General features: G+C 41.6%; 1 long non-coding RNA gene across 1 annotated transcript; it reads left to right on the top strand.

Moving 5' to 3' along the window:
- Nucleotides 1-5,585: 5,585 nt before the first annotated feature.
- On the top strand, nucleotides 5,586-8,842 carry LOC138145915 (uncharacterized). The gene is made up of 4 exons (XR_011164341.1): nucleotides 5,586-5,725; nucleotides 5,821-5,946; nucleotides 6,266-6,484; nucleotides 7,090-8,842. It is a non-coding gene; the product is annotated as an uncharacterized lncRNA (long non-coding RNA).
- Nucleotides 8,843-14,996: the final 6,154 nt, after the last annotated feature.

The raw sequence follows: 14,996 nt of genomic DNA, 5'->3' as shown, positions 1-14,996 counted from the left end.
TTAACCTTTGGGACTGTGTGATAGTGGACACAAATTTTTTGATGATGGAAAGGTATATATCCCTTGTTCTAAAAGCACTGGAATTCTTGCTTATCAGTCTTCTGAGTCTGATTGTTATTTGTTGTTGTTCAGTCATTTTTCAGTCATGTCTGACTCTCTGTGACCCCATTTTTGGGTTTTCTTGTCAAAGATACTGGAGTGGTATGCCATTTCTTTCTCCATCTCACTTTACAGATGAAGAAACTGAGGCAAACAAGGCTTAGTGATTTGCCCAGGGTCACTTAGCTAGTAAGTATGTGAGGATGGATTTGAACTCAGGTCTTCTGACTTCAAAGCCATCTAGCTAATCATAAGTTTGATGAACAAGAATCAAATTCCCATCATGATCAGGGATTCTGAACTTGGAGCACTTGGACTTGTTCTTAATATTTTGATAATGTATTTCAATAGATCTTATCCTTAATCATAGCCAGCATTTATATAGTGCTTCAAGGTTTATAATGCATTTTACAAATATTATCTCATATGAAAGCTTCACAGCATCCCTGGGAGGTATGTGCCAATATTATCCCCATTTTTTAGACAAGGGAACTGAGGCTAAGAAAGATCAAATGACTTACTCAGTTGCTAAGTATATGAAGGCTTGATTTGAATTCGGGTCTTCTTGATTTTGGGTCCATGGCTCTGTACTATCTAGCTGGGTGCACAGCTTTCTATCTCCTGGGTGTTTAACACAGTGCCTTGGCCATACATAATATATATACAGTAAATAGTTGTTAAATTAATGAGTGAATGAATGGCCTAAGGTCATGGTCCAGGATTGGTGGGAGCTCTGACATTATCAAGGAGTCCAAAAGACTATTATGGTCTTCTATGGAGCTGCTCAGAGCTGGTGAAGTCTGCCTGGAGAAGCACGTTTTCCCCAGGTGGAATTGTTCTCTTTATTTAGAGAATTTGACACTAAAAGGGACCTTAAATATCAGCTAATCCAATACCCTCATTTTTATGGATGAGACAACTGAGGGTTTAAGTCCAGGTAGAAATACGACCAAGGTCCCAGATCTTTTAAGATTGAAATGTAGAAATCCACATCTTGGCTGTTTTCTTCTCGTTTAAAGAACATGGTTCTTCTGTCAGATGCAAAGGTTGTTCAGTGACAGATGTCCCCTAAGGGACTGGGGGGAGGAAACTTCAGCTAAGGGCAGAGTCTCTCACTGACCTCAATTCATACCCATCTTAATTCTGATTCAATTTCTATCTGTGATTTGTGAACAGATATTCCCAGGGTGGCCCAGGAATAAGGCACCACAGAATTGCCTTAGGATATTGTAGAAGTGAAACCTTATTACGCTGCTGCCCAGGTTGACAGCAGTCTGAGGGTAGTGTTCTCAAATCTAGCGCAGGCTCAGGCATGCACACGGGGGCACACACACACACACACACACACACACAGGCACACACACAGACTTGGGCAATGAAATGCCTTTACTGCCTCCTCCCATTTTCTTCAGATGCTCTTGGAGATGAGAAAAAAGAGAGCAGACTACATACTCATTTCCTGTAAATTATTCACTTGGTGGAATAATTTTTTTTCCTTTATTTTGTGCCCAAATCATAGGTTTCTAGAATATTCTGCTCAGAATAAAAGAACTTTTGATGTAAGATCTATTGACTTTGAGGGCTTAGAGGATGCAGGTCTGGGCTCCTACCCCATTTCTTCTGAAATTCTACTCATCTGTCAAAGACTAACTCAGACCCCAGCCACATGTAACTGTGAGCTTTTTGAGAGCAGCGACTGTTTGGTTATTTTTTTGTCTTTTTTTGCTTCCCCAGCATTTAGTGAAATCCCTGGCACATAGTAGGTTGTTGTTATTGTTTGTCCTTCCTTCTGGAAGAGGAACAATGACATCATAAGGTGATGTCTTGACTTTAAAGTAAATTGGATTTAAATGAGGCAGAGCTTGGCTCACTCCTCCAAGGTCATTGGAGTCCAGTGACAAGATAAATATTAGTTGACTAATTATATAAAGCTCCTTCTGATTTCCCCCAGTCATAACTGACTTCCTCCTCAGATTTCTCATTTGACCTCTCCTATGTACTTGCAACAGCCCATTTGATATTATAGTTATTTAGTATATCTAGGTCTCAATTAGACTGTAGGCTCCCTGAGGGTAGGTTCACATTTTATTTACATCTTGGAATTCCACAAACCTTAGCCAAGGTGTTGCAGATAGCAGATATTCATCAATATTTGTTGAATTGAAAGGCCTTCATCCTTATTGTTGTTGTTTGTCCTTCCTTCTCAAAGAGGACCACAGCATCAGGAAGGTGATGCCGTGACATGCAAGTGAATTGGATTTAAGTGAGGGAGGGCTGTGCAAAGTCTCCAGCCTCACTTTCTCCTCCGGAGCCATTTGGGTCCAGTGGCAAGATATAGATCAGGACGACTGGAGGTGCCCCCTCCTCCTTATAGCAAATGGCCTGGTGTCTTTTGGTATGAACCAGGTAATGGGAGTGCAAAATGAATTAGTAAAGGGCCCAGTATTACTGCTCTTTCAATCTTTTTTGAACTCCCTCTGCTTTCACCATCTCTGTCCTTACAAGTCAGAACAATTCAGTCTGGGTGTGGTCTCATCCTGGTGAGTATTCATACTTGGCTCTGTGTCTGGACGAGGAATTTAAGGCCTTCTACTTTGTAGCATTGTTGCATTATTTTAAAAAATTTTCTTTTTATTGATAGCTTTTGTTTTTATATCGTTTTCATTTCCAAATACAGGTCTCCTCTCTCCCTAACTCAGTGAACCATTATTTGGAACAAAAGTTAAAAAAAGGAGAGGAAAAAATCAGTTCAGCAAAACCAAAACCCACATCATAAGGGTAGGACAGTACTATATGCAGTATCTCACACCCATAGTTTTTCACCTCTGGAGAGGGGGAGGAAGTTACTGAACTGATTTTGTTCTGTTCTTTTCAGTAGTTCAGTATTCCCAGTGTCTTAGTGTATGGCTAGTAATCTCTCTGTCTCTCATTGAGTCTGAAGGAGGAATATTATTGGAGGGGCAGAAAAATTGGCCTTGCCAGTTGAGTATGTTCCAGTATGTTCCAAGGCAGTAACTGGCCATTGGAGAAAGACCCAGCTTTTATTTCTTGAGGAGGAGGGGATTTTCTCTCCCCTGCACTCCAAATGCTGGCCCTGGCGTTTAGCAACAGAGCTAGTCACCCAGAGGGAGATACCCCATTTAACAGGTAGAGAGAGTTTGAACAGAAAGGGTGCTACCTGAAGATCATAGGATTAAAATTGACATTCAGAGGGGGTAAGGGACTTTCCTGAGTAGAAGAGCTAACAAATTATTATTAAAAAAAAAGTTTTCTTCTCTTTTTTAAAATCTTAAGAAATCCGGGACAGCTCAGTGTAGCAGTGATAGAGCACCAGACGCAGAGTCAGGAGAGCCTGAATTCAAATCCAACCTCAGACACTTAACACTTACTAGCCATGTGATCTTGGGCAAGTCACTTAAACCCCCCCCCCCCCCCCCCCCCCCCCCCCCCCCCCCCCAAAAAGCCAACCCCCCCCCCCCAAAAAAAAAACCCCAAATCTTGAGAAATCAGAGAGGATTTCTGTCCTTAGGGGACAGGGCCCTATTCAGACATCTAGTTAAAGTGATAGGTATGGTCATTCATTTCAGGTGACCCATTCTTAGGGTGCTGAGGCAGAATACTTAGATGCGCACAATCAAGTTGCAGAATATTTATTTAATACTTATCTAAGGCTGACTAATACTCAGGGTAGAGAGGTGCTTGGAGATAGGAAAGTCAGAGAAGCAGTTATTCATCCAGCCTTAGTAGATCAGTAATAATCATAGCTAGTATTTACATAATGCTTTTAGTTTTGCAAAGAAATGTACAGATTTGATGCTTACCACCAGAGTGCTAGATGGTATTATTATCCCCATTTTACAGATGAGGAAACTGAGGCAGTTGCAGAATGGCTGGACAAGCTGTGGCATATGATTATGATGGAGAACTACTACCATATAAGAAATGATGAGGGGGGTGGTTTCAGAAAAACATTACAAGATCTATATGAACTGATGCAAAGTGAAATGAAAAGAATCAGGAGATCACTGTTCAGCAATGTATGTAATGATGATCAACTGTGAAAGACTTGGATACTCTGATCCATACAATGACTCAAGACAATTGCAAAGGACTCATGATGAGAAAATGCTATCTACCTACAGAGAGAGAACTGATGAACTCTGAGTGTGTATTGAAGTATAATATTCTTGCATTCTTTTTTTTAACTTTTTTTGTGATATGGTTAATATGGAAATGCTTTACATCATTTCACATGTATAATGTTATATTATTTGCCTTCTCATTGGATAGGGGAGGGGTAAGAGGGAGGGAAAGAACCTAGAACTCAAAATTTAAAAAGAAAAAAATGTTAAACATAAATAAATAGGTGATTTGCCCAGGGTCACCTAGCTAGTAAATGTCTGATGTTGGATTTAAACTTATATCTTCCTGACTGCAGGTCTAGCACAACATCTGCTGTATCATCTAGCTGTCTGGTATCGATGGAGCATGCCTCAATCCTGGAATCCAACAATTAGAGACATCCTGAACCTTGGCTGTCATGGTCATCCAAGGGACTTCTTTTGCCTAGGGTTCTTATAATGGAGAGTAATCATGCCAGGAATTCCAGCAGGATATTTATGGTCAGAGAGGCTACAAAGGTGATCAGCAAAGTCAACTCTCAGAACAGAAGGAGTTTCAACAATAGGGGGATTTGGACACTAATGTGCTAATAACTAGGCAGCTATGGCTAGATGATATAGGCTATTTATGTTCCCAAATTTTGGAAAAATGCAGCAGTTGCTCTCATACAGAGACCTTGGAGGGGCAAAGGAGTTACTTAATTCTGGTGATACTCTTCCATGATCTACATGTACACAAACTACTAGATCTCATATTTAGAACTCTGTGGTCCTGACAGCACCACATTCAATGAGATGGAGTTAAAATAATGACAGTTGGTTCTTATGACTTTGGAGCTCTTGAGGCCAGGAGCTATTTGGGCATGGTTCCATATTGTTCTTCAGAATGGTTAGACCAGTTCACTATTCCACCAACAATTCATTAATGTACCCATTTTCCCTCACAGTCTCTGCTTTCAAGAGGCTTACATTTTATAGGGAGAGAAAACATGTACAGATATAAGCATTTATAGAATAAATACCAAATAAATCCAAGGTGGTTGGGGATGGAGTCGGTGTGGTGGCAAATTTTTTAACTGACCCTCTGGAAAAATAATGTATACATGACAGACTTTTAACTTGAATCTGCATTATTAAGATTTTCTCCACCACTTTCTTAAGTCTAGACAATCAATAAAACAATCAAGCCCTGGGATTCTGAAGGTGTAAATGCCCACACTGAAAACCAAACAATCAGTTCTTATGACCCATGTGAGCTAGCTCTAGCAAATATGGGAGGGAGGTCACCAGTAGCTACTGGGAATTGGGAAACCTTCATGCAGGAAGTGGTTATTAAGCTGTGACTTGAAGGAAGTAAGAGATTCTACATAGTCAGACAAGATGAAGGGAGGAGTCTATTCTAGGCATGAGGGGTGGATAGCCAGTGTAAAGAGACACAGATAAGAGATGGAGCTCTTTGTGTGAGGAATCACAAGAGGGCTTGTTTGGCTGGAAGGTAGAGTGTGGTAAGGAAAGTAATGTATAATGAGGCTAGAAAGGTAAGTTGGGGCTAGGGTGGGAAGGACTTTAAAGGTCAGAAGAATTTCTTTTTATCCTACAGGCAAAAAGGAGCCATTGGAGTTTATTGTGTAAGACTACTTGTAATAGGAGCTGTACAGTCAGGTCTGTACTTGAACAGAAATGGGGCTTTGGACAAATCCGGATCACACAAGACAGAGGCACCCATGTAGGTGACTCCAGGGACTTGCTTTTGGTAGAAGACATTAGGCATTCACCTCCCACGCAAGCCTCTTTCCTTTAGTTACAGAGTTGAAACAGGTTGTTTCTTTAACACTAATAGATCGGGACAGTTGCCCAGTACTTTCTGAGGGCATTATGGGAGGGTGGAGGAGGAGGAGGACAGTCAAAGTCCTCTTCACCTCCACTATGTGCTATGCACTGAGCTGTGTGGGAGTAAGGTCCAAGTCATCTGCCCCCTTTGGCTGTGTGGCCCCTAGAATCACAGTTGAGATAGAGGTCTTTTTGTTTGTCCTTTTCATTTCTAGGTGCTGGTGGTAGTGGCCCTGGACCCAGGAGCATGAGCCCTGGTGACCTTGAAGTCAGGATTGCTGGTCTCACATTGCTGTTAGCCTAGCTGAGAAGCTAAGAATCTACGGTGTCTGAAACTCTAGTCCCAGGAAGGCTTTGGACTTGGATCAGACTATGCTATATAGGAATTGAGTTAAACTATGAATCTAATTCTCCTCTCCTCAGAGACTAAGAAGGTATAAGGGTGAGGTTATGCCTCCCAGGTGTTTAGAGAGTCAGTGTTTATATGTTTGCTATTGTTATACCTTTGAAGTATATATACTACTTTAAAGTAATTTTCTTTGTAAAATTTAATCTTTTAAATGGTTTTAATGGAACTGGGGTGCAAGAGACCCCTAAAATTGAGGGGAATGATATTGGTGGGGGTTTGAGCCAAGGAAAGAACCCTGAGGGAGGGGTAAAATGTGACACACTTAGCCTTCAGGCAGTGTAGGCCAGGGCATTCACTGTTGCATAAAGAAAATCATTTTCATGGAATGGGTGGGAGTGTAGAGAAACCTGAGGCAGGGATACCAATTAAGAGTTCATTGGTATGAGATGTTCTATTGATAGGAGAACTCATATGGTAAGAGGTCATCAGCTATCCAGGAGAGAGGTAATAAGGGCCAAAACTAAGGTGGTAGCTATGTAAGAAGTGAGGAAGGACAGAATGTAAGCCAAGTTGTGGAGGCTGAAATGGCAGGGGAAGGACTTCCTTCACCTGCTTTCCCTTCTGCCCTGTGGCTCCAAAATTTCTCTTGGACTGAGATTTCTGTTTCTGTTCTGTGTCTTTTGTCCTTAGTTTCAGGTACCGGCAGTCATCCCCACCAGACCTGGAGTTTGAGCTGTGACAGCCTTGGAACCAAGTTTCCAGACAGGATGTTGCAGCCAGCCAACCTGGCAGGGAAGCCTGGAGAAGCCAGGGTGCCTAAAGAAAGTTTGGATTTAGAATTTGGGACTGTCTTCTATATAAATTGAACTAAGTTATAAACCTAATCTCCTTCCCTTCCCCAGAGACTGAGGTGGTATAGGTGCTAAGCCTCATAATTGGGGGAGTGAGTTTATTTATTTGGAATTATACTTTTTGAAGTAAATATTCTTTGTAAAAGTTAAGTAGTTAAATGGAACTGGGTTCAGGAGACCACCCCTCCACTATACCATTTGCAAAAAGCTTAGACACTTCCATATCCTTTAAGGGTGCCAAAGAATCAAACACTTGAACATAGGGGAAAAGGAGACCATATGATACTTTGCCTGTTAGAAGGCCTAAGAACTACATTTCAAAAGCAAGTAAATTATCAGAAAATTAGGGAAATTACTCAGAGAGAAAAGGAAAACCCTGCCCTCTTCCAGGACCAACTGGTAGAAGCTTTTAAAAGGTATACGAATTTAGATCCTGACAATATAAAAGGGACAGCAATCCTTAACATGTATTTTATTAATCAGTCTGCCCCAGATATTAGGAGGAAACTGCAGAAATTGGCAATGGGACCCCAAACGCCTCAGGCCCAATTACTGGAGATGGCCTTTGGAGTCTTTAACAACAGAGACCTGGCTGTAGCAGAGAAGAAAGAATGAAGGGAACGAACCAGAGACAGAGACATGCTCTTTTCTTGACTGCTGCCATGGCCAGGAAAAACCCCTGCAGGGCACCCTCCTTGGAGGAAGCCCAGTTACTTGGGCAGTGGGGAAGTCTGCTTTCCATGCCCAAGGAAGGTCACTGGTCCAAGGAGTGCCCCTCCAGGGTGCCCCCCCCAGAGGGAGCCCAGGAACCATCACCTTACCCATCTGACCAGGAGGGACATTGGAGGAAGGATTGTCCTGGAGGTTGGAAAAGTGGTAGAGCCACCTCTCAGTACCTTGTCCTCCAGTCTTCTCAAGACCTGGAGTGATGGGGAAGTCTGGGGCTTGGCAGTGCTCTCACTTTCTCCATCTCTCTTGCTGAACTCTGGGCAAGTATCAAGGCTGAAGGTTAGGTTACCCACTTTATTATGGCTAAGTTTTTCTGTTCTAACCAATTGGTTCTACCCTCCCCTTGACCAGTGAGGTCAGGGGCATCAAAGGGGAAACTAAGGGATGTCTCCAGATATACCCAGTCCCCTGTCTACTTGAGGATCTGTTGTTTGTATGCTTCTTCCTTATGCTCTCCTCTTATCCTGTCCCCTTGTTGGGAAGGTGATGAAGTATGGGCTCTAGGCACCCCCTGGAGCTCTCCTTGAGTCCTTGAGGTACAGGAATCTCCCTTGGACTCTTGATTGAATCATCCCATTTGATGAGGCAGGTCTGTTGCTGGACTTCCCACCCTTGAACTGGCCTAGCCTACCATTGTCTATAGCCCAGCTACTTCCCACCCTTAATCACTCACTGACCTCATTAACTCCTGCTGAAGACCCTTCCCAAACTCCTCTTCTAGACCACCCCTAGATTCCTCCCACAACCTTCTGTATATAAGACCCCATCTCACACCATAGAAGTGTGAAAGCGCCATAGAATGACCTAGCACAGACTTACTCTGTGTCTAATGCAAGCAAACTTTTAATAAATTTTACTTTTCTTTGGCTGAGAAGACTTGAATTGAATTCATTCGGCATTTTGGCATTTTGGGGTCTCCGGGGCAACCCTAACCCTCTCAGTGGGAAACCTCTTCAGAAGGGGCCTGATGGTGAAATTGGGAAGGAAATTTTCTCTAAGCCTCCCAGGTTCCCTTGTTCCATGTTCCCTTGGAAGTGTGAGAGATAGCTGAGTCAACTGTTTGGGATCTGGGAATTCCTGGGTGAGCTACTTCTGCCTCCCCAACATTTCTTTGACTCCTAGATACTAAAGTGTTCCCCCATTGTGGTCTGTATCCAATTAAGCCCAAGGTCTGGGAGGAACTGCAACCATTAATTGTCACTCAAGGCTCTAACTCATTTTGTCTAGAGGGACCTGGACCAAGTGAAAGCTTTTGAGATTTTGAAAACTAAATTGACCACCACTCCAGCATTAGCTAGAAAAACCTTTAACTCTCTAAGATGATGAAAGGAGAGGACAGGCTTTGGGAGTTGCCTGTTTTTGAAAACTATTAGATTCTGTGGCTGCTATTGTTTCCCATGTGCTATATGTCCATGGAGCAATTTGGAAAGGAAGGGGATATTTCACAGAGTTTTGGTCTTGCTATAGACATCTTTAATTCCAACCAGGGAAATTGTGCTTTCTCTATAGTTTTTTTTGTGCTTGTTTGGTCTTTGTTTGCTTAACCTCCTTGCCAGGCTTTCGAGCCTTTAACCTCCAGAAGACCATTCAGGCTATATGCCAATCTCCGACTGAATCCAAGTTCTCCAGCCCACTGGACCTGCCATCAGACATATTCTAGAGTCTGACCCCTTAAATGTGAAGTCTGACCCCTTGAACAGGGACAGATCTACGCCCCTTGTCAGCAGGAAGCACTTTCAGAAGCTGAGACCTTTGACCTTACCCCAAAGGAATTTGGGTCCCATTTGTTTGACGGGGAAATGATGAGGTACAGGCTCTGGGAACTTCTTTGAATCTTCCCACATGAGGCATTTGCCTGAGGCCATAAGCCTTTCCCTATAGCTAGGCCCAAATCTCTTTTTTTTTTTTAATTTTAAGCAATTGGGGTTAAGTAACTTGCTCAAGGTTACACGGCCAGGTGTTTCTGGGTGGGTGCTAAGTGTCCGAGCCCGGGATTCGATCTCCAGGTCTTCTCAACACTGGAGCTCTCAACACTGGAGACGGTGCTCTTACTTGCTGTGCTACCTGGCCTCCCCAAATCTCTCTTAATAGCCTAGCCCTCCATTATCCAGCTACCTTCCACACTTGATCCTCCCAAAATATCTATGCCCAAATCTGTTACCCTTAAACTAGCCTAGCCCTCCATTGTCTGTCATCCCCAGGTAGCCTCCAGCTATTTCCCACCCTTAATCTCTCATTACTGGAGTCTGACCTCATTTGACTCCTCCTGAAGACCCTCCTCAAACTCCTCCTCTAGACCACCCCTAGAGCCTTCCCACAATTTTTCTATATATAAGCTCCATCTTGCCTCTATGACGGAGCAGAGAATTATCTAGTGCAGACTCACTCTGTGTCAGATTATTCTGGCTGGCTTGTCCAATTCAAGCATCTCAGATACCTAGGTTCCTTAAGAGTCTACCCATTATGGAGAATCTTTAATAAACTTGGCTTTGCTTTTGATGAGGTATGGGCTCTGGGAGCCCCCTCGATCTCTCCTTGAGGTACAGGCTCTGGGAACCTCCCTTGGACTCTTGATTGAATCATCCCATTTGATGAGGCAAGTCTGTTACTAGACTTCCAACCCTTCCATTAGCCTAGCCCACTATTGTTTGTGGTCTTCAGGTGGCTTCCCATCCTTAATCACTCATTGACCTCATTAACTCCTCCTGAAGACCCTCCCCAAAATCCTCCTGTAGACCACCCCTAGATTCCTCCCACAACCTTCTGTATATAAGACCCCATCTCACACCATGTGGTGTGAGAGTGCCATAGAATGCCATAGAATAGTGGAAGCACCATAGAATGACCTAGTACAGACTTACTCTGTCTAATGCAAGCAATTTTTAATAAAGCAACTTTAAATAAATTTTACTTTTCTTTGGCTGAGAAGACTTGAGTCGAATTCATTCAGCAGGACGTGGCATGTTGGTATTTTGGAGTCTCAAGCACCCCTAAACCTTAAACCTTAAACCTCAACAACATAACTGTCCTTCAAGCAGTGAGGACTTGTAGCCAGTGTTATACGTCAAAAGAACAGCCCATTAAAAAGTTAGAAATTCAGTCTATCACCTGGATTTTATTCAATAGAGTAGCATAGAATCAATATTTGGAAACTTTTTTTTTCTAGTTAGGGGCTCTTTTTTCAAAGATAAGTTTTATTGATATTTTCTGTTTTTTTTTACATCACTATAGTATATCATATATCCCTTCTCCTTCCCCTCCCAGAGAATCATCCCTTATAACAAATAATATTTTTTTAAGAGGAAGGAGAAAAATCAGCACAGTTGATCAAAACATTGAAAAAGTTTGAAAACATGTGCAAAACACCTTTGGACTTCTCACCTCCACAAAGGGGTAGGTTGGGATATTAGAAGGCTCTTAAATAAGAAGCAAAGAGTCCCTCAAAAAGCAAAGACAAATCCCCCAAAATATCAAATCCAAACTTTCTATTACAATGTGAGTTGACTAAATTTCTGCCATTGGATCTGGATTGAAGAACAGTAAAATACAAACAGAAACCAAGGGGTCAAGCTCCTCTGAGTGGATAAACTACAGACTGGTATTATAAAAGGCAAAGGGGGCATTAGTTGGGGAGTCATGATAATTATTGCAGTGGGAGGGAAATCCTGAGCCACTGGACTTTAGTCTTGTGTGCCAGGAAAGCAAAACTGGCCCACCTAATTGCTGTGTGCAATGGCTTCATTTGGTGGCTTAGCTGGGTGGAGCTCAGCTTGGGGAAGAGACATTCATTTTTAGCTACCTTACCAGATTGCTAATTTTCACTGTGGAGGCATAAATCAACATAATAACTATAATCCCAGGATGAGGAGGCAGTGACTCTGGGACAACTAAGGCTACTGCTGCCATTTGGCACATTATACCTGATATCACTGGTTAACACTGAGAAGTAACTGGAGAGGATCAGTGAAACAGAAATAATTTCATTCTTGTCCTCATGGATAGCATTATTTGTCAGGATAGCCTGTCAGATTTGAGGTGGGGCTGTGATTTTACCAATCCATTGTGCATGGTAGGGAATTATGGGAAAAGGAGGCCATCAACATTTAGTGAATTTATGCATTTCGATCAGGACCTCAACCCCATGCTAATTTGACAGCTGTTCACGTACCCGGGTCTCAAATGAGAATTTTAATGGACACTACTCTCAACTTTTGGTTTAATTTGGTTCAGAAATGTAGCCTGTGGAAAACTTCATTGCTGTCCATAGCTGAAACTAGAAACTACATAACCATTTGGTGGTTATTCAAGGTGCAGAATGAGAACTATGTTTTTGGACATAGCCAATGTGGGAATTTATTTTGCTTTCTTTGACTTATTTGTTACAGAGGGTTTTTTTCCTCACTTTTTTTTAAATGGAAGGGATAGGGTGGTTGATGAGAGAGAGGTGCTAGTTTTAGGGGTACCTCCTCTCTTTTTTGTTTGAGGGGGTCATTGAAGACATTTTTTGTCTTTTGGAGGGCAATTGGGGTTAAGTAACTTGCCCAAAGATACACGGCTAGTTTTTTTTGTGTGGGTGTTAAGTGTCCGAGGCCAGAACCGAGCTCAGGTACTCCTGGCTCAGGGGCTGGTGAAGCATTTTTAAAAATTCACAGAAGAGACAAAAGGAAGGTCAGAAGGAAACAGACAAAAACGGCAGTTTTGAAAGTCATACCTTAAATTCATTATATACTTAAAGGAAAAATGAGCTGAATACAATGGAGATTCTTAGTTTTATATACAATCCACTTTTTCTGTTTTCCTTTGTATTTGGAAATATTAATTTTTTTGGTTAAGTTCAGAATTAAAAAAAAAATATGTCTATTATCTATAGTAAAAGGGACAAGTAAACCTGATCTAGTAGCTGATATTTATACTAACATTTTTTACAAAGCATTTTAGAAGGCATTGTGGAGTAGTGGATAGGGTTTAGTGACCCTGGGCAAATGACTTAACTTTTCAATGCCCTAGGCAACTCTTAAGGACTAAGTTGGAGGAAAGAGGCCCATCTGCATGGGTAGAAAGAGTTTCTACATCAGTGAAATCACTGATAAATATTATTTAGTGAAATATGTGTTTTTAGTGAAATATGTTTCGGTTACCATGTGAAGTCTATTACCATTCTCAGGCGGTGAGTAGCATATTTCACAATTGGTTCTCTGTAATTATGGTTGGTCATTGATTTTATCAGTATTTTTATCAGTCTTTCAAGGTTATTTCTTTACAATATTGTTGTGATTGTACATTTTTCTTCTGGTTCTGTTTATGTCACTCTGCATCGCTTCATATAAATTTTTCCATCTTTCTCTGAAACCATCCCTTTCATAATTTTTTTTTTAAAGCAATTGGGGTTAAGTAACTCGCTCAAGGTTACATGGCCAGTTATTTTGTGTGGGTGCTAAGTATCTGAGGCTGGAACCGATCCTGGGTCTCCTGACTCTGGGGCCTCCTGACTCTGGGGCCAGCGCACTTCCTCACTGTGCCACCTGGCTGGCGGCCACCCCCCTTCATAATTTTTACAGCACAATAATATTCCATCACATTCGTATACCATAATTTGTTCATCCTTTCTCTAATTGATAGGGGCATGCTGTTTGTTTACAATTCTTTGCCATCATAAAAAGAGCTGCTTTAAATACTTTTGTACATATGGATCCTTTTTCTCTTTCTTTGATCTCTTTGGGATATCAGCCTCATTGTATGTTGCAGGGCTAAAGATTATAAACCATTTATTAACTTTTGATACACAACTTCAAATTGTTTTCTAGAATAGCTATATCAATTCACAGGCCAGGAGCATTTTGCATGAAATTCTCCTAAATGGTAGAAAGCATTTGACCTTGTATGACTGAGTGAGGGTTGGAGCTGGTAAGAGTGCTTTGAAGAAGAGAGACATTTTTCATTCCTTCTTTGTGAGTTACTTGTTACAGATTCTCGTTAGAATTGACTTCAGAGGAGAGAGACAAAGACTCTCCTACAAACTTATAGGAGAAATTGCCTCCTCAACACGTTCCTGATTTTCAGCTTGACTTCTTAGAGACTCCAGGGAATCAGATCCTCTCTTTTCGTTGAACCTGACCTCATCTCTCACTTCTCTAATGTGTTCATTTACTCATATATTTTCTGATATATTCTGATCTGTGTAACTTCTCTACTTTCTGTTTGCTATTTCCTTGGATAAATGGGTTTCCTTGCTATTCACTAAATGTGACGGTCTTTTGTGTAACCATTGTTTGGTGGGAAGGAGCCAAGCTGGTGGGTGTATGTTTGTGATACCTCTCTCCCTCCCCTTTAAGACATTAGCCAGAAGACTTATATGAACTGATGCAAAGTAAAGTGAGCAGAACCAGGAGAACATTGTACACATTATGGTGTTGTTGTAATAATCTTCACATCTCAAATGTGAAAGATATAGCTACTCTGATCAAATTAAGGATCTAAGACAATTCCAGAGGACTCATGATGAAAAATGCTACCCACTCCCAGAGAGAATTGATGAAGTATGATAGCAGACTGAAACATCTTTTTTTTTTTTAAGCAATTGGGGTTAAGTGACTTGCTCAAGGTTACACAGCCAGTTATTTCTGGGTGTGGTGCTAAGTATCAGAGCCCGGATTCGATCCCAGGTGATCCCAACTCTGGGGCTGGTGCTCTTACTCACTGCGTCCCCTGGCCACCCCCTGAAACATACTTCTTACACTTTCTCCAAGTTACTTGCACTTTTTTGTTTTATTTTTTTTTGCAATGTGGCAAATATGGAAATGTTTTGTATGACTTTTCATATATAATTTATATCATTATTTGCTTTCTCAATGGGTGAGAGAGAAAATTTGACAGCAAAAATTTTAAAAAATCTGAATATTAAAATAAAGACTGTGATAGTAATGGCAATTAAAGATTCCCCTGTATTGGCTTGGTTTTCAAATTGATTGTGTTAAAACCCAGAGTTTGTTAATCCCACCTGTGGGATGGGCTTGTTGA

The sequence above is a fragment of the Petaurus breviceps genome, unplaced genomic scaffold (assembly GCF_028583685.1).
Source record: "Petaurus breviceps papuanus isolate PSGF00001 unplaced genomic scaffold, PetGlider_PUasm1.0 90750, whole genome shotgun sequence".
NCBI classification, from domain to species: domain Eukaryota; kingdom Metazoa; phylum Chordata; class Mammalia; order Diprotodontia; family Petauridae; genus Petaurus; species Petaurus breviceps.
The sequence above is the reverse complement of the archived record's forward strand: the minus strand, read 5'-3'. Positions and strand labels throughout refer to the sequence as shown.